The 19,676-nt window shown below is 40.3% G+C and overlaps 1 long non-coding RNA gene across 1 annotated transcript in view; it reads left to right on the forward strand.

Annotated features, from left to right (window-relative positions):
• Positions 1-18,452, forward strand: part of LOC129043443 (uncharacterized) — an 86,107-nt gene extending 67,655 nt beyond the window's left edge. Inside the window, exons 8-10 of the long non-coding RNA XR_010123306.1 lie at positions 14,314-14,476; positions 16,950-17,093; positions 17,980-18,452. This is a non-coding gene — a long non-coding RNA (uncharacterized LOC129043443). The remainder of the gene's footprint in view (positions 1-14,313; positions 14,477-16,949; positions 17,094-17,979) is intronic.
• Positions 18,453-19,676: the final 1,224 nt, after the last annotated feature.

Below are 19,676 nucleotides of genomic sequence, written 5' to 3' on the forward strand. Positions count from 1 at the left end.
CGTTAAGGCAGGTGGATACCTGAGGTCAGGAGTTCAAGACCAGCCTGGCCAACATGGTGAAACCCTGTCTCTACTAAAAATATAAAAATTAGCTGGGTGTGGTAGTGGATGCCTGTAATCCCAGCTTCCCAGCTACTCAGGAGGCTGAGGCAAGGGAATCACTTGAACCCGGGAGGCGGAGGTTGCAGTGAGCCAAGATTGCGCCACTGCACTCCAGCCAGGGTGACAGAATGAGACTCTGTCTCAAAAATAATAATAATAATAATAAAATAAAATAAAAATAAGTAGAAGCAGTGCCTAGAAGGCACTTCCAGTCTCTAGTTGGAGTTCAGGAAAGCCATTCCTGACTATCTCACAGGGACCCACAAGGAAGGCAGCCAGTGGAATTAGGGAGGGCTCACAAGGAAAAAGAAGCTTCCAACTGAAATTAGTAATACTCTTGACTGGGCACACATTTTCTTGAGCAGAATCCAGGGGACAAACAGGAACTTCTGTAGATATGGGTGTAGGAGCTGCTGCCAACAGAGTGGGCAGATGGGGAGTGAGGAGGTCCAAAAGCTGTACTTGCTCTCTCAATGGGGAAGCTGACAGCCTGGAGCAAGTCCTGAGTAGGGCACTGCAGGAGTGAGACAGGCCTCACCAACTGCATGGGAGCGGGGTGAGGCCTCTCACTACTGGCTATCCTCTACTTCCCTGGCAAACTATATGACACAGCAGAGGCAGCCAAAATCCTCTCTGGAATATAACCCCATTGGTTTGAGAACCACCCCCCATCTCCAACAGTGGCCATGGCAAACCCTGCCCAAGGAGAGTCTGAGTGCAGAACTGCCTAGCCTTGTCCCCACCTTATGGTAATTCTCTACCTGCTCTGACCCAGAGAACTCTCTTGGTCTGCTACTAGACCAAGTAGCTGAACACAAAAGATAGAAACTCTTGGGAGCCTTATTGCCCAGCCCATTGCCTCAGAAACCAAAAGACTTACCCTGGCCAACTTAGGGCAAGCTTAGATCTCCCTACTATCTTAGTTGGTGCTCTCTTGAAAGTGCCACCTCCTGGCTAGAGGCCAACCAACTCAGGCTATTACAGCACCTCATGGCAGAATAACCCTGATCCCAGGAAGGAGAAAAGAATAGCTAATTTCACTGTCTGAAACATCTTGGCTAACCAGAGGTCCTGAGTGTGTCCACATGACAACTTCACTGCTAACATAGCCAGCATTTGAGAAAGCCAGCACACTAAGAATATATACAACCAAGGACTCTCACAGAGTCTACTTCACTCCCCTGCTACCTCTGCCAGAGCAGGTTCGGGTATCCATGGCTAGGAGACCTGAAGACGAGTCAATCACAGGACTCTTTGTAGACATTCCCTAGTACCAGCCAGTAGCCTGATAGCCCTGTGGGGTAGCTAGACCCTGAAGAGCAATAACAATTACTGCAGTCCTGTTCTCAGAAAGCCCCATCCCTAGGAGAAGGAGAGCACCATATCAAGGGATCACCCTGTGAAACAAAAGAATCTGAGCAGCAGGCTTTTAGTTGCAGACCTTTCCACTGAAATAGTCTACCCAAATGAGAAGGAAACAGAAAAGTAATTCTGGTAATATGACAAAACAGGGGTCTATAACACCCACAAAAGATCACACTACCTCCCCAGCCATGGATCCAAACCAAGAAGAAATCTCTGAATTGCCAGATAAAGAATGCAGAAGGTTGATTATTAAGCTACTCAAGGAGGCACCAGAGAAAGGTGAAAAACAATGTAAAGAAACTTTTAAAAAATACAGGATATGGATGGAGAATTCTCCAGAGAAATAGATATCATAAAGAAAATACAATCACAACTTCTGGAAATAAAAATCACACTTAGAGAAATACAAAATGCACTCAAAGCTTTCAACAAAGACTAGACCAAGTAGAAGAAAGAACTTCACAGCTCAAAAACAAGGCTTTCACATTAACCCAATCAGACACAGACAAAGAAATAGGAATTTTTATAAAAATTAGCAAAGCCTCCAAAAAAATGGGATTATGTTAAGTGGCCAAACCTAAGAATAATTGTTGTTTCTGAGGAAGAAGAGAAATCTAAATGTTTGGAAAACTTATTTGAAGGAATAATTGAGGAAAATTTCCATGACCTTATTAGAGATCTAGACATCCACACACAAGAACACCTGGGAAATCCATCACAAAAAGATCATCACCTAGGCACATAGTCATCAGGTTATTTAAAGTCAAGACAAGGGAAAGAATCTTAAGAGCTGTGAAACAAAAGCATCAGATTACCTACAAAGGAAAACCTGTAAGATTAACAGCAGATTTCTCAGCAGAAACCCTGCAAGCCAGAAGGGATTGGGATTCCATCTTTAGCCTCCTGAAACAAAATAACTGTCAGCTAAGAATTCTGTATCCAGCAAAAATAAGCTTGATATCAGAGAAGTTAGGATAATGGTGAATAGGAGGCAGGACCAAATTTCAGCTCCCACTTGGAGAGACAGAGCACTATGTGGAGAATCACATCATGAACTTTTGCTCCAAGAACTACTGCAGGAACGTACCAGGAAAGCTGAGAAAATCCACGGACCCTTTGAAGGGAGCAGGTTGCTCCTGCAGTCCTAGGAGACAGCCCAAAAACTGTGAGTGCCCAAAGTGTGAAAGGAGGATCATCTGCTCCCAAACATACACCCTCAGTGGGGAACCTGAAGGTCCAGATCAGGGGAGAAGGATTTGACCTTACCTGGAGCTGAGACAATTTTAGAGAGCCAAGCAAAATACAGGGATAGAAGAAGCAGCAGGAAGAGCCCCGTGGGCTCTCACAGTTCCCAGGGAAGCCATTTCTGACTTTGTCTCACAGAGGTCCTTGGGGAGGGCTGCTGGAGGAACTAGAAAAAGACCACAGAGAGAGGGAAGCTTCCAGCTGAACTTTGTAACAATTTCAACTGAATGCAAAGTTTCCTGGACATAACTTGGGAGAGGGGATGAATCTGGAGTGCAGACACAGCACAGAAGCCATGGCAGGCAGGAAGTGTGAAACCTGAAAGCCCTGCTCACTTTCATAGCCAGAAAGTTGGCAGCCTGGGGCAAGTTCTCAGCCCTGCTCACCTGCTGCCTGGAAACAACCCAGTGATGTTGGGGAGGGGGTATGGTGGGAGTGAGACTGGCACTTTGGGCTGCATAGCAGCTGGATGAGGCCTATAACTGTCGGCTTTCCTTACTGGTGACATGCATGACACAGCAGAGCAGCCATAATCCCCCTGAGAATATAACTTCATTGGCCTGAGAACCACACCCCCACTCCCCAATCCCCCACAGCAGCCACAGCAAGCCCCACCCAAGGAGAGTCCGAGCTCAGACACACCTAACCCTGCCCCCACCTGATGGTCTTTCTCTACCTGCCCTGGTAGCCAAAAACAAAGAGCTCCCTTGGGAACTCTAGGGCACTGCCCACTGCCTGATCATCCCTATACTACCACAGCTGATGCTGTCTTGATCCTCCACTTCCTGGCAGGAGGCCAAACAGCACAAAACTAGTGCAATAAACAAAACTACAACTAAGGACCCTCACAGAGTTCATTTCACTCCCCTGCCACCTACCTCCACCAGAGCAAGTGCTGCTATCCACGGCTAAGAGACCTGAAGATGGTCCACATCACAGGACTCTGTATAGACACCCCCCAGTACCAGCCTGGAGCCAGGTAGCTCTGCTGGATGGCTAGATCCAGAAGAGAAATAACAATCACTACAGTTTGGCTCTCAGAAAACCCCATCCCTGGGGAAATTGGGGAGCACTACATCAAGGGAGTACCCAATGGGACAAAAGAACCTGAACAGTGGCCCTTGAGCCCCAGGTCTTCCCTTTGACATAGTCTACCTTAATGAGAAGGAACCAGAAAAACAATTCTGGTAATATGACAAAACAAGGTTCTTTAACACACCTAAAAGATCACCCTTGCTCACCAGCAATGGATCCAAGCCAAGATGAAATCTCTGAGTTGCCAAAAAGAGAATTCAGAAGGTCAATTATTAAGCTAATCAAGAAGGTACCAGAGAAAGGTGAAGTCCAATTTAATGAAATTTTAAAAAATGATACTAGATACAAAGGAAAAAATCTTCAGCGAAATAGATAGCATAAATAAAAAACAATAGCAGTTTCTGGAAATAAAGGACATGCTTATAGAAATGCAAAAAGCACAGAAAAATCTCAGCAATTGAATCGAGCAAGCAGAAGAAAGAACTTCAGAGCTTAATGACAAGGTTTTTGAATTAACCCAATCCAACAAAGACAAAGAAAAAAGAAAAAAAAATGAACAAAGCCTCCAAGAAGTTTAGGATTATGTTAAATGACCAAACCTAAGAATAATTGGTATTCCTGAGGAACAAGAGAAATCTAAAAGTTTGGAAAACATATTTAAGGGAATAATCGAAGAAAACGTCCACAGCATTGCTAAAAATCTAGACAGCCAAATGCAAGAAGCTCAAACGACACCCGAGAAATTTATCACAAAAAGATCATCACCTAGACACATAGTCATCAGGTAACCTAAAGTCATAATGAGGAAAGAATCTTAAGAGTTGTGAGGCAAAAGCACTAGGTAATCTATAAAGGAAAACCTATTATATTAATAACAGACTTCTCAGCAGAAATCCTACAAGATAGAAGGGATAGGGGCCCTATATTCAGCCTCCTTAAACAAAACAATTATCAGCCAAGAATTTTGTATCCAGTGAAACTAAGCTTCATAAGTGAAGGAAAGATACAGTCTTTTTCAGACAAACAAATGCTGAGAGAATTTGCCACTACCAAGCCAGCACTACAAGAACTGCTAAAAGGAGCTCTAAATCATGAAACAAATCCTTGAAACACATCAAAATAGAACCTCCTTAAAGCATAAATCTTACAGGATCTGTAAAACAAAAACACAATAAATTTTTAAAAACCCAAAGCATTCAGGCAACAAATAGCATGATTAATAGAATAGTACTTCACATCTCAATACTAATGATGAATGTAAATGGCCTAAATGCTCCACTTACAGGATACAGAACGGCAGAATGGATAAGAATTCACCAACCAAGTATCTGCTTTCTTCAAGAGATTCACCTAACACATAAGGACTCACATAAACTTAAAGTAAAGGGGTGGAAAAAGATATTCCATGCAAATGGACACCAAAAGGGAGCAGGAAGAGTTATTCTTATATCAGACAAAAAACACTTTAAAGTGACAGCAGTTGAAAAAGATGAAGAGGGACATTATATAATGTCCAACAGGAAAATGTCACAATCCTAAATATATGCAGCTCCCAAATTTATAAAACAATTACTACTAGACCTAAAAAATGAGATAGACAGCAACACAAGAATAGTGGGGGACTTCAGTACTCCACTGACAGCACTAGACAGGTCATCAAGAGAAAAAGTCAACGAAGAAACAGTGGATTTAAACTATACCTTAGAACAAATGAACTTAGTGGATATTTACAGAACATTCTACCCAACAAATGCAGAATATACATTCTTTTTATCAGCACAGGGAATATTCTCTAAGATAGACCATATGATAGACCACAAAACAAGTTTCAATACATTTTTAAAAACTGGAATTACATCAAGTACTCTCTCAGACCACAGTGGAATAAAACTATAAATTGATTTCTAAAGGAACTCTCAAAACTACACAAATACATGGAAATTAAATAACCTATTCCTTAATGATCATCAAAAAGTCTGAAAGAGCACATATAGACAATCTAAGGTCACACCTCATGGAACTAGAGAAACAAGAACAAACCAAACCCAAACCCAGCAGAAGAAAAGAAATAACAAAGGTAAGAGCAGAACTAAATGAAATTGAAACAAAAAAGAAAACAAAAGATAAATGGAACAAAAAAGCTGATTATTTGAAAAGATAAATAAAATTAATAGACCATTAGTGAGATTAACCAAGAAAAGAAGAGAGAAGACATTAGTAAACTCAATTATAAATGAAATGGGAGATATTACAACTGATACCACAGAATTACAAAAAAAATTCAAGGCTACTATGAACATCTTTATACCCATAAACTAGAAAACCTAGAGAAGATGGATAAATTCTTGGAAATATACAAACCTCCTAGATTAAACCAGGAAAAAATAGAACTGCTGAACAGACCAATAACAAGCAGAGAGATTGAAATGATAATAAGACAATTGCCAATAACAAAAAAGTCCAGGACCAGATGATTTCACAGCTGAATTCTATCAGACATTCAAAGAAAAATTGATACCAATTCTACTGATGCTATTCCACAAGATAGAAGAAAAGACAATCCTCCCTAAATCATTCGATGAAGCCAGTATCACCCTAATACAAAAACCAAGAAAGGACATAGCAAAAAAAGAAAACTACAGACCAATACCCCTGACAAATATGATGCAAAAATCCTTAACAAAATACTAGCTAACCAAATCCAACAGCTTATCAAAAAAAAATCTACCATGATCAAGTGGGTTTCATACCAGGGATGCTTTAACATGTGCAAGTCAATAAATGTGATACATCACAAAAATACCATTAAAAACAAAAATTATATGATCATGTCAATAGATGCAGAAAAAGCATTTGACAAAATCCAGCATCACTTTATAATTAAAGTCCTCAGCAAAATCAGCATAGAAGGAACATACCTTAATGCAATAAAAGCCATCTATGACAAACACACAGCTGACATAATACTGAATGCGGGAAAAGTTGAAAGCATTACCCCTGAGAACTGGAACGAGACAAGGATGCCCACTCTCACCACTTCTATTCAACATAGTACTGGAAATCACAGCCAGAGCAATCGGACAAGATAAAGAAATAAAGGACATCCAAATCAGTAAAGAGGAAGTCAAATTGTCGCTGTTTGCTGATGATATGATTATGTACCTAGAAAACCCTAAAGACTCCTCCAAAAAGCTCCTAGAACTGATAAATGGATCAGCAAAGTTTCAGGATACAAAATTAATGTAATCAAATCAGTAGCTTTGCTGTGTATACAACAGCAGCGACCAAGCTGAGAATCAAATCAAGAATTCAATCCCTTTTACAATAGCTGCAAATATACCTAACCAAGGAATATACCTAACTAAGGATGTGAAAAATCTCTACAAGGAAAACCACAAAACACTGCTGAAAGAAATCATAGATGAAACAAACAAATGGAAACACATCCCATGTTCATGGACAGGTAGAATCAATATTGTGAAAATAATCATACTGCCAAAAGCAATCTAGAGTTCTGATGCATTTCCCATAAAAATACCACCATCTCATCACAGAACTAGAAAAAACAATCTCAAAATTCATATGAAACAAAGAGCCTGCATAGCTAAAGAAAGACTAAGCAAAAAGAACAAATCTGGAAGCATCACATTACACAACTCCAAACTATACTATAAGGCCACAGTTACCAAAATAGCATGGTACTGGTATAAAAATAGGCACCTAGGCCAATGAAACAGAATAGAGAACCCAGAAATAATACGTAAAGCCAAATACTTAAAGCCATCTGATCTTTGACAAAGCAAACAAAAACATAAAGTGGAGAAAGGACACCCTATTCAACAAATGCTGCTGGGATAACTGGCAAGCCACAAGTAGAAGACTGAAACTGGATACTCATCTCTCACCTTACACAAAAATCAACTTAGATAGGTCAAATATTTAAATATAAGACCTGAAACCATAAAAATTCTAGAATATAACATCAAAAAATTCCTTCTAGACATTTGCTTAGGCAAAGGCTTCATAATCAAGAACCTAAGAGCAAATGCCACAAAACCAAAGAAAATAGATGGGACTTAAATAAACTAAAAAGCTTCTGCACAGCGAAAGAAATCAGCAGAGTAAACAGACAACCCATAGAGTAGGAGAAATTATTCACAAATTATGCACCCAACAAAGGATTAAAATCCAGAATCTACAGGGAACTCAAACAAATTAGCAAGAAAAAAACAAACAATCCCATCAGAAAGTGGGCTAAGGACATGAATAGACAATTCTCAAAAAAAGATATGCAAATGGCCAATAAACATATGAAAAAATGCTCAACATCACTAATGATCAGGGAAATGCAAATCAAAACCACAATGTGACACCATCTTACTCCTGCAAGAATGGCCATAATCAAAATATCAAAAAACAATAGATGTTGGCAGGGATGTGGTGAAAAGAGAACACGTTTACATTGTTGGTGGGAATGTAAACTGGTACAACGACTATGGAAAACAGTATGGAGATTCCTTAAAGAACTAAAAGTAGAACTACCATTTGATCCAGCAGTCCCACTACTGGGTATTTACTCAGAGGAAAAGAAGTCATTATACGAAAAAGATACCTGCACATACATCTTTATAGCAGCGCAATTCACAATTGCAAAAATTTGAAACCAGCCCAAATGCCCATCAGTCAACAAGTGGATAAAGAAAATGTGATAAATATGTATCATGGAATACTATTCAGACTTGAAAAGGAATGAAATAATGCCATTTGCAGCAACCTGTATGGAGTTGGAGACCATTATTCTAAGTGAAATAATTCAGGAATGGAAAACCAAATATTGTATGTTCTCACTTATAAGTGGGAGCTGAATTATGAGGACACAAAGGCATAAGAATGATATAATGGACTTTGGGGACTCACGGAGAAGGGTAGGAATGGGTGAGAGATAAAAGACTACCCATTGAGTACAGTGTACACCACTCAGGTGATGGGTGCACCAAAATCTCAGAAATTACCACTAAAGAACTTATCCATGTAACCAAAAACCACCTGTTTCCCAAAAGGTATTGAAATAGAATAAATAAATAAAATTTTTAAAAATTAAATAGAAATAGACATTTTTCCTAAGATATACAAATGGCCTGTAAGTACATTAAAGGGTACTTGACATTATTAGTTATCAGGGTATTGCAAATCAAAGCTACAATGAGGTACCACTTCATACCCACTAGGATGGCTATAATTAAAAACCTTTTTTTTTGAGACAGAGTCTTGCTCTGTCACCCAAGCTGGAGTGCAGTGGTGCAATCTCAGCTCACTGCAACCTCTGCCTCCCAGGTTCAAGCGTTTCTCCTGCCTCAGCTTACAGAATAGCAGGGATTACAGGCACTCACCACCACACCTGACTAATTTTTTGTATTTTTAGTAGAAACAGGGTTTTGCCATGTTTGCCAGGCTGATCTCGAACTCCTGAGCTCAAATGATCCGCCCACCTCAGCCTCCTAAAGTGCTGAGATTACAGGCATGAGCCACTGCGCCCAGCCTTAAAAAGGCATTTTTAAACAGTGTGGGTGAAATTAAAACCCTAATACACTGCTAATGGGGATAGAACATGTTACATCCGTTTTGGAAAACAGTCTGGCAGCTTCTAAAAAGGTCAAAAAATAGAGTTACCATGGTACCTAGCAATTGGACATCTAGGTATATGTCCAAGAAAAATAAAAACATATGTTCACTCAGTCACTTGTACATGAATGTTCATAGCGGCATTATTGATAATAGCCAAAAAGTACAAACAACCGAAGTGTCCATAAACTGATGAAGGAATGAATAAAATGTGGTATATCTGTACAATGGAATAGTATTTGGCCATAAGGAAAAATAAAGTACTATACGTGCTACAACATGAATGAACCTTGAAAACATTATGCTAAGAAAAACAAGCCAATCACAAAAGACCACACGTTGTATGATTTTATTTATATAAAATGTCCAAATTAGGTAAATCTGTAGAGACGAAAAGTCATTTGATGGTTGCCTATGGCTAGGAGACTTGCAGAAAAATGGAGAGAGACTGTGAATTGTATGGGTTTTTTGTTTGGCTGGCTAATTGGTTTCTGGAGGTAATGAAAATGATCTAAAATTTATTATGATGATGGTTGTACATTATTCTGTATGTTAAAAATATTTGACTTCTATACTTTAAATAGGTGAACTGTTCTGTATATGAATTATATAAAGCTGTTAAAGCTCAGCAAAGCTGTTATATATAAAAATTAAAGATAATTGGAAGATGTTTAATAAAATATGTGCACTTCTGTTTTAAGTTATTAAAATGTCCCAGAAACCAGCTCACAACTCCCTGGGCTTCTCACAAGCTCTGGGCTTCTCTGGAAAAATGGTTCACTGCAGTAAAGACTATTTTTAACCTTAAGTAATTAGAAGGAGAGCTAAAATCAGAATGTGGCCCAGTGAGATACCATCTCATGCCATTTAGAATGGCAATCATTAAAAAGTCAGGAAACAATAGATGCTGAAGAGGATATGGAGAAATAGGAATGTTTTTACACTGTTGGTGGGATTGTAAATTAGTTCAACCATTGTGGAAGACAGTGTGGCGATTCCTCAAGGATCTAGAACCAGAAATACCATTGACCCAGCAATCCCATTGCTGGGTATATACCCAAAGGATTATAAATCATTCTACTATAAAGACACATACACACACATGTTTATTGCAGCACTGTTCACAATAGCAAAGACTTGAAACCAACCCAAATGCCCATCAATGATAGACTAGATAAAGAAAATGTGGCACATATACACCATGGAATACTATGCAGCAAAAAAAAAAGGATGAGTTCATGTTCTTTGCAGGGACATGGATGAAGCTGGAAACCATCATTCTCAGCAAACTAACACAGGAACAGGAAACCAAACACTGCATGTTCTCACTCATAAGTGGGAGTTGAACAATAAGAACACATGGACACAGGGAGGGGAACATCACACACCAGGGTCTGTCAGGGGGTGGGGGGCTAAAGGAGGGATAGCATTAGGAGAAATAACTCAGATGACGGGTTGATGGGTGTAGCAAACCACCATGGCATGTGTATACCTATGTAACAAACCTGCACGTTCTGCTCATGTATCCCAGAACTTAAAGTATAATTTAAAAAAAAAATCAAAATGTGGTCAAACTTGTCTTCATTCTCTCACTCCTGGTGAAATGGGGACTGGCTCAGATTTGGCCACTGAGAGTGACCAAATGAATGAGCATTGAAGTTTAGGGCAAGAAGAAACTTTATGATTACCTAAAGAGTGCCACATGAAAAAGTTTTTATTTTTGTGAGGGTTTCCCCCAAAGCAGACCTTGATACACAGTTTTGGCTTCAGGTAGTTTACTTGGGTGTTTATCTCAGGAAACACAAGTGGAGAAATGGAGAAATTAAGATGCAGAAAGGAGAAAAGCCAATAAATGGTGCAATAAAAATTGAACTACTAATATAGGCTATTGGAGCTCAGCTCTGCTGAAGATGCTCTGAAAAAAGTAGAGTATACTTCAAAATTACCCTACACGAGTACAGGGAGACTCAGGCTTGTATCCACCAGTTTGCATCTCCCACTGGCTGGAGACTACCTTTGGAGGTATTAATTCTCCTACACTTCTGAGCTGTATCTGCTTGCTGTAGAACATGCTTCTGCTGAAAAAAATCCCCAGGCTTAGAAAAAGAGAGATGGTTGAGAGAGAAGCTGCCAGCTTCTGGTACTGACACCATAGCTGCAAATGATCTAGGTGAGTACGAGAATATGGTATGAGGAAGCATTATCTACTACAATGTCTCATGGTTAAACAACATAAATAGAAACGAAATCACCACCATTTTCCTGGCTCAGAAAGGAATTTCCAACTGGCAGTACCTGCCCCACCTTGATCTGAAGGCGTTTCCTCTCATTATCATCCTCCCCTCAAAAGGTGGCCAAATCCCTTTTTGTTCTGAGTGACTTATGAGTGTCTAGGACCTTTACATCAGCAGCTTGTCTACAAGAGATGGTCCATCTGGAATAGGTGAGAGGTTTAGGCAGAATCTCATGGGCAATGATAAACATCACTTCCATCCAGACTCTCAAAGTTCCATGGGTTAGTCGCTGGCAGTTTGCAGGTCACCCACATAGAAGAGGGACACATTGGCTTGGTGCAGAGCTTTCTCATAGCTTCTCAATGCATGAAAGATTTCCTGCAGCTTCTCAATGCATAAAAGATTTCTTTTTCCCCATGTCAGTCCTCAGCTCTCCCTCTTTTTCCCTTGCTCTGAGTCTTAGTTACTGAGATAACTCATTTTTCTCACTGGAATCTGAGCTTCTCTGTACCATTGACCAATTCGTGAGTGGTAAAACAGTTTAATAACATAGATTAATACTTGAATATATAAATTTCACCTCTCAAGATTAGGAAATGTCAGGTTAAAGTCTAGCAGATTTCCTTAGCATAGGAGTTCTCAGAGCCTCTCTTATTGTTATGAGCCTCAGCTGTCCTCAAAGCAGTGGTTAAAGTTCACAGTATTTCCCAAATCTATTTGACCATAGAAGAGTTTTTCAAAGAGCACCTCATGAACCTAATGTTCTATGGAACACACTTGGAGAAATATCGGTGTAGCACACTCCATCCATTTTACTGATGGAAAAATTGGGGTCCATAGAAGTGAAGTGTCTTGCTTAAGTCATGCTGTAAGTTATTGATGGAGCCAGAATTTGAAGCCAGGTCTCCTGTCTCTTAGGTGTTCTTTGCTCAGTAGAAGAAAAATGGTCATGGGTTTACCTTGTGATAAGTAGTTTGTGAATTATTCTTTCTCCGTTGTTGATGCATTTGAGAAGTGTCATCCTCCTTCTATATCAAAACCAGATGAATGAAGATGTTTACAACCATTCCAGTGATCAATTGTCAGATAGTAGGAGAAGGAGATAAATAAAAACAAGAGAAAAAAAAAGGAGTTAAAACCTAGGCAGGCCAGGTGCGACAGAGGTGGCTTGCTGTTAAGCAAAACTTCCTGTTCTCTCCCTCATGTGGTAAGTTCTTATTAATGGAGGTGTAGGTGGGGTTTTAAGTAATAAAGATACTTTCTCCACCTTCTTGCCCCTCTACCATCTAAATGCTGAGAACTCAGGCCCTAGGGATTGGCAAACCATGCAACAGAAGGAAGCCTCCTATCTAAACCCACATATGGAAGAAAGCCTCTGATTGACCAGAGAAGACTCTTACATGAGCAAGAAATATGCTTCTATTGTGTCAACCACTGAGTTTTGCCTTTGATACAGCAGTTCACATTGCCCTAGTTAATGTACTGGGAGGTGGAAGGAAATATGGGGCAAAAGAAGAGATGAGAGATGTCAAAAAGTACGGATTGATGGGTCAAAAATTAGGGGACACAGAGCCATGTCATCTGAACCAGAAAAGAACCTGGAACAAAAAAAGTCAGTCCTTTTGCTTGGGGACTGAGAGGACCAGCAGACACAGCATCCTTCACACCATGCCCTCCTTCACCCTACCTTCATTCAATTGCTAAACCTGCCTCATTCTGCTAAGTGTTCAGGTAGTATCTACTTCTCTCCATTCTCACTGGCAGTACCTGGGTGGTCATCTTCATCTGTTGGCTGGATTATTTCAATACTCTGTAACTAGTCCTAGGTTCTGTTAGCCACCCCTTTTTCCCCTCACAGATCCATTCTCCATGCTGTGGCCGGAATCATCTTCATAACACACAAATGGGATTATGACCCACTCCTTAGGCCCTGGCTCGAATTCTTCAATTAATTCTCAGTGTGATTACAATAAAGTTCAAAACCCTATGTGGCCCTGCATGATATGGCCTGTGTTTTAGCTGTCACCTCTCCAGTCCTTAGACTCTATGTTTCATTCACTGTGAACTTCTTTTGACTCTCTGAGTGGGTCACACTTCTCTTGCCTCTTATCCATCACATAAGACACTCCCACTTCCCAAATGTCCTTCCCCTTCTCTCCTCTCCATGTCCCTTCCTACTAACAGTTTGACTCCCACTCAACCTAGCTGTCACCTTTTCTGGGAAGGTTTCTCTGACATATTCAGACTGAATTAACTTCTTATTTTCTGTCTGTCCTTAGTATCCTCTTCATTCCCCTATCAAAGCACTTTCATACTCTACTGAATTTTCTGTCAGTATCTTCGGTTAGACTGATGCTTGAGGGCAGAAACACCTCAATCACCATTAAATCTGAGCACTTCATGGATATTTGGTACAGAGAAGATGATCAGTACTTTTTTTTCCTTGTTTTTTAGCTGGGTGATGGGTGGAACAAATACCTGTTTGATACAAACCAAAGAAAAGGTCGTACATAGGCAATAAGTAATGTTGGTTAACCATTAGTGAAAATAGAATCACATTTTTTTCATACATTTATTTATTTATTTAATCTGATCCATAAATATCTTTTAACATATGATTTTCCAAAGTTGCTGTGTTTGACTCTTTTAAAGGATTTGACTGATTTGCTTAATTATTTGTTTGTTTGTTTGTTTGTTAATATGTGAGTAGACAAGCCAGTACATCTTTCTCACTCTCTACAAGCCAGGACTGGAAGAAATCTGGTTGTTGGCTCAGGAGGGATGAACCACACACTGGGTTAAGACCTTGGCTCTGGAGTCAGAGCTGTCTGAGTTTAGTCCTGCCATGTGATTTACCAGCCATGTGATCTCAGGTGATGAATTAATGTTTCTGAAGTCCTTATCAGAGTGCCTAGTACATATTAAGAATGCAACAATGGGTAGCAATATCATCAATGTTATATTCTCCACAAAAATTAACTTTATCATTATCCTTCCTTAATATTGTTGTTAGACTGTGACTGACGCATCACGGGGGGTGGGGGTTGTACACTGTGTGCAGGAAAAGTAACCAGAAAGATCAGTCCTATGAGATCATCAGGAAAGACCTAATGCTTCTCACTGGACAGACAAGAAAACCCACACTCAGCAGGGTTAGGAGACCTGCTCCAAGTCACGTAGCTAGTAAGGGCAGAGCTGAGAGTCAAACCAGAACCTCTGATTCCAAAGCCAGTTCTCTTTCCACTACACTGCACGGCCTCTGGGTGTTAGCATTTCCAGGTCCCACCTACTTCCAAATATCTAAGGTCAAAAAGGACTTTGGATTCCAAATATACACACTGGGACTGCCTGTTCCCTTCTCTCCATTCACAGGTATGTGGCATTGTGGGCCCATGGGGCATTCTGCCCAGGCTTCAGAGCTCTCGGATGTGCCTCCCTTCCCCAAGCTGTCTTCTCTGTCACGGGCACAGAGTGGTTCCCATAGAGACCAAAGTAACCTTTCAGAGTTGCTTCTGCGTCTCTCCCTGGGACTGGGCTGGGATTGCTATCAATCTCTTCCACTTCAGAAGTCCAGAGAAACCAAGGCTTTTGTGCTTTGTAGACACATGCCACAAAAACTGAGCACGCTTACCAACTGAACAAACATCAGAGTGTGCCAAATCTCTAAAGTCCGATTCTTAGTGCAAACTGCCAAAGCAGATAACACTTACAGTACTCAGAAGGTCATAAATTGTCCAAGCTCAATAGGACCTGAGGCCTCTTCTAGTCTGAACTATTTATTTTGCAAAGGAGGAAATATGGGCATAGAAATGGGAAGGAACAAATGTCCAGGCTTTGGTGATAGTGGTTGTGGGGTGTCTCCTGGGTCCCATTCCATCATCCTTCTCATCACATCCATATACGTCTTCCTGGACCCTCATCATAATTGGATACCCCTTACAGAGACCAGCTGCCTGAGACATAGACACCTGCTCAGGACGTTGGCTATCACTATGGGGAGCCATTTTGACACAGGCCATTGTTAGTGATTGGGAACACCTCCTAAAAATGAGATGGTCTGAAGGGGTCCCAGTACTTGGGGGCTGTGTGTAATAGGAGCCTTAAGAGAGGCTCCTAGGCTATCTCTTGATTGCCTGTATTATATTTTGTGAGAATGTAAACCTACCTCACTATCAATTTTAGCAAAATAAAATTTAAAAGAAAACAACCAAATGAAAAGAGGTGTCATATAGAAAAGAAGTATGGACAATTCTAGATATGTTTCAAGAATAGTGTTCATCACTGGTTCTCCAGTACACAGAGAAATGTGCTGGAGAAGTTCATTAGGATTCTTGAGTCAAGCCAAAGGCTACTATCAGGCATGTGGTTTCAGGCATCCAGTAGCAGAGGTTAGCTCTAGAGTGGGGTTGGAAATAAATATTGCCCCATGTACCTACCCTACCCTTAGTTTAGTGCCTCCCAGTAGGTGGAAGGGAAATCTTGAGGGACCAAGATGGGTTGATCAATGCCAGGAAGCTTTGATGTTTTCAAAATCCCATAGGATATTGAAGTCGTAGAACCTCCCAGGGGGTTCCTGAACCGGAATTTGCTTCAATCAGACAGACAGGAAACATATCTAGTGTCCTCTGTTCTCCAGAGTTTCTCATCTTCTGAACCTCCACTTCCAGTCCTAAATCAGAGATAGGCAACTCCCTGCAGTGTGGTAATGCCACATGCCAGAGGGCTAAAGGAGGTCTCTCTATTGCACAGGACCATTCACAGGCAATGGAGTGAGTCTGAGGGGGATCTGAAGGGGAAAATTGCCTTTTGAGCATACTAAATTCCATCCCATTTAAGGCAGGAGACAGTGTTTCTTTATTCTTAAGCTTCCATTATCCTCCTTGGTACCCAGTGCGTGGAACAGACTAAATAAACATCTGACAGATGACTAGGTAAATGAATGAATGAAAGAATAAAGTGAGTGTTTGAGTTAGTTAGAAAAAGAGTGAACTATATAGGCTAGAGAATGACTGCCAAAAAAACCACAAGGGAATTGCAAAATCTCGATAATACACACATAAATGTTCATGCATTCTATGATGGAGAAAGAAGTTCATCTGTTTATATAATTCCTATTAATACTGTATTTCCTCTTATGTTTTTTACTTTCTTGAACTCTTTAAAACAAGAAACTTTTAACTATTTTGTTCTCTGAACATTTAAAATAACTTTTTGGTGTTATTTCTTTCATTTTTTCTAGCTAGTGAAATATTTATTCCAATGAGCTGTTTTTCACTTAACCTTGCTTAGTGTCTTTGTCTGTAGTCACCACTTGGCCTTTTCACTACTATATGCATTAACACCCAGGTAGGAAAGAGACAAATGGAAACAAAATAGCAAAATGGTGAAGAGGAGGGTTCTAGAGGCAGACAGCCCTGCAGTCCTGAGTCCTGAGTCCACCATTTAACAGAGTGACTTTGCTTAGCCTGTGGATTATAATGAAACTTGCCTGTAAGTATGATTATGAGTAGTCCTGTAAGGATAATACATTGCATTGTGTTAGTCACACGGTGAATGATCAGTGAATTTTAGTTACTGGTATCATTATATTGTATTGCTATACTACTGTATTACATTAAATCATATTGTATCATATCAATCATATCATCTATTATATATCAGTAGCATATCGATTGTGGCCTTGTAAAACCAGTGTCTACGGATGTGTTGAACAAAGCCACATCCTCCATAGAGTCCTACTCCAATCACCTCCTTAACTTTCTTCCCCAGATTGAGACCACACCTTATTTCTCTCTTATGTAAATTCTGAAAGTAGTACCCAGTGGTCTTCAGGGAGAGAAATCTTGTTTTTTCTCTGAAACAACATTCAGCTACACCCATGGCTGGGCTCTCCTGGCCTTCCCTACATGTGTCCCCCTCCCTCTCATTCAGGAGAGGCCATTTGAGTTCAGAGTCCTGATGTGAGGCTTGCGTTTGAGGAAGGAAAACCACTTCAAATCTCATTTGTTGACCTGACTTTCACCCTTCCCCTCCAGCATTCCAAACTCCCACTCACATCAACAAGCTAGAATTTTAAACTTGGTTGGAATTGTAAAAGCTTGAGGTTATTAGAGCTCAAGGATAGGGCAGGAGCTGAGTCTGACAGCTTGTTTTACTCTCTGCACTGAGGCAATCAAGGCCAAGGCAGTGTCAGGGAAAGGCCAGGTTTTCTTGTAGCCTTGGGCTGTTGGCCTTATGCTAGAGAAGGGAGGTGGAGCTGAAGATCTGGCATCAAATTAGAAAAAATAAGGTACACTGATTCACTCAACTCTGTGCTTAACCCTGTGGCAAACACGTTGGTTAACTTCTCCTCTGCTCTTCTTTTCACCTTCTTTAGGTTATAGGATCCAGTTTTTTAGGTGGTAGCAACATGCTCAAGGAAGATGCAACCCCTTCCTCCAGCCTGAGAGAATAAAGCATCATTGGCTTATGCCAACCATGGCAATCCCATTCCCCTTTTCTCATGATTGATTTGGGAATGGGCAAGTGACCCAGTCCTAACCAATGAGACCAAAGAAAAAGTCTATTGGTCAGCTTATCTCAGAAGATTTTTGTTTCCTGCTATAAAGAGAAACAGTAAGTTCCTCCCTGCCTGACTTAAATGCAATTGTGTGCAAACATGTTACTTGGAGCTACAGCAACGATTCTGTGACCATGAGGCAATAAGCCGAGGACAAAGGATAGAATAGTGAAAAGACAGAGTATTGGATTTTTTTAATGATATCATTGAACTGCTGGACCAATGTGGAACCATCTACTTTTAGTCTTTCATGATTTGTGAGATGATTAAAAATTTCATTTTTTTAGCCATTATTTCTTTTCTGTTACTTGCAACTGAAGACATCCTACATAATACAAACACTATCCAACTTGGGTTGTAATTTATCTATTTTCAGATCTGTGTGTTCTGTCTTACTGATTTTTGTATTCTTAGCACTGAGTATAAGCCTGCTACTTAGTAAGACTTCAATAAATGACTGTTTAAAAAGGTCTTAGATGATTTAAAAAAAATTCTGAAGTTGCTGAAATATGAAGACCAGGAACCAATTTCAGGTTCTATAAATTTCTTGCTTCCTTCACTTCTGGAGTATTCTTCATTTCTGTCTGATTCTACCTTTACTAAAATGAATGAATGATTGAGGAATATGAAAAATGGCTGGTATAGTGGCTACTGCTGAGCAGTATCTCTTGGAAATTCCCAGAAATTCCATCAGCCACATTCAGACCTAACTCTCTGATGATCAATGTTTCTGAACTCAAACCAGTGTACATAATCAGTGGCCTATTTAAAGTGGTATTAGCCTAGAATATCTAGGACACATGTTTTATGCATTCAGTAAGCATTTGTTTAATGTCTCTTATCTACCAGGCACATTAGTATGCACTGGGCATATAGAGATGACGAACCACATGGCCTCAATCCTTGAAAAGCTTACAGTAACCAAATAGGGTTAACGGCCTAAAGAGAGGTCATTACAAGTCTTACACCCAGTCCTCTTAGCATAGTATGGTGCTACCACTGAGTTAATTAAAATAACAAAATTCCTAGATATATATCTTTGATGAAATGGTTTCCATAAAAACTTTCCAAGCTTGGTCCCTCCCCAGCTGAGTTCATTTTGGAAGGTGACTTTCTGCTCTCATCACCTAAGGTCCTTAATATGTATCCTGTGTTCTCCGGAGGCACCCCTTGCCCAGAGTGTGCCCTCTGCATGGTTCCCCCAGAACACCTATTTCAAAGGAAAAGAAGTTTGATCATTCAGTGAAGATTTGGGGGCCACTTTTCTATGTGGGAGGATTATGAGTAGTGCCTTGCTCCCCTATGTATTAGTAAATATAAATAAAACATAAATTAACCCCCTTTCTGGCTGGGCACGGTGGCTCACGCCTGTAATCCCAGCACTTTGGGAATCCGAGGTGGGTGGATCACTTGAGGTCAGCAGTTTGAGACCAGCCTGGCCAACATGGCAAAACCCCATCTCTACTAAAATATAAAAATTAGCCAGATGTGGTTGCACACATCTCTAGTCCCAG

This window comes from Pongo pygmaeus, chromosome 13 (genome assembly GCF_028885625.2).
Source record: "Pongo pygmaeus isolate AG05252 chromosome 13, NHGRI_mPonPyg2-v2.0_pri, whole genome shotgun sequence".
Classification (NCBI taxonomy): domain Eukaryota; kingdom Metazoa; phylum Chordata; class Mammalia; order Primates; family Hominidae; genus Pongo; species Pongo pygmaeus.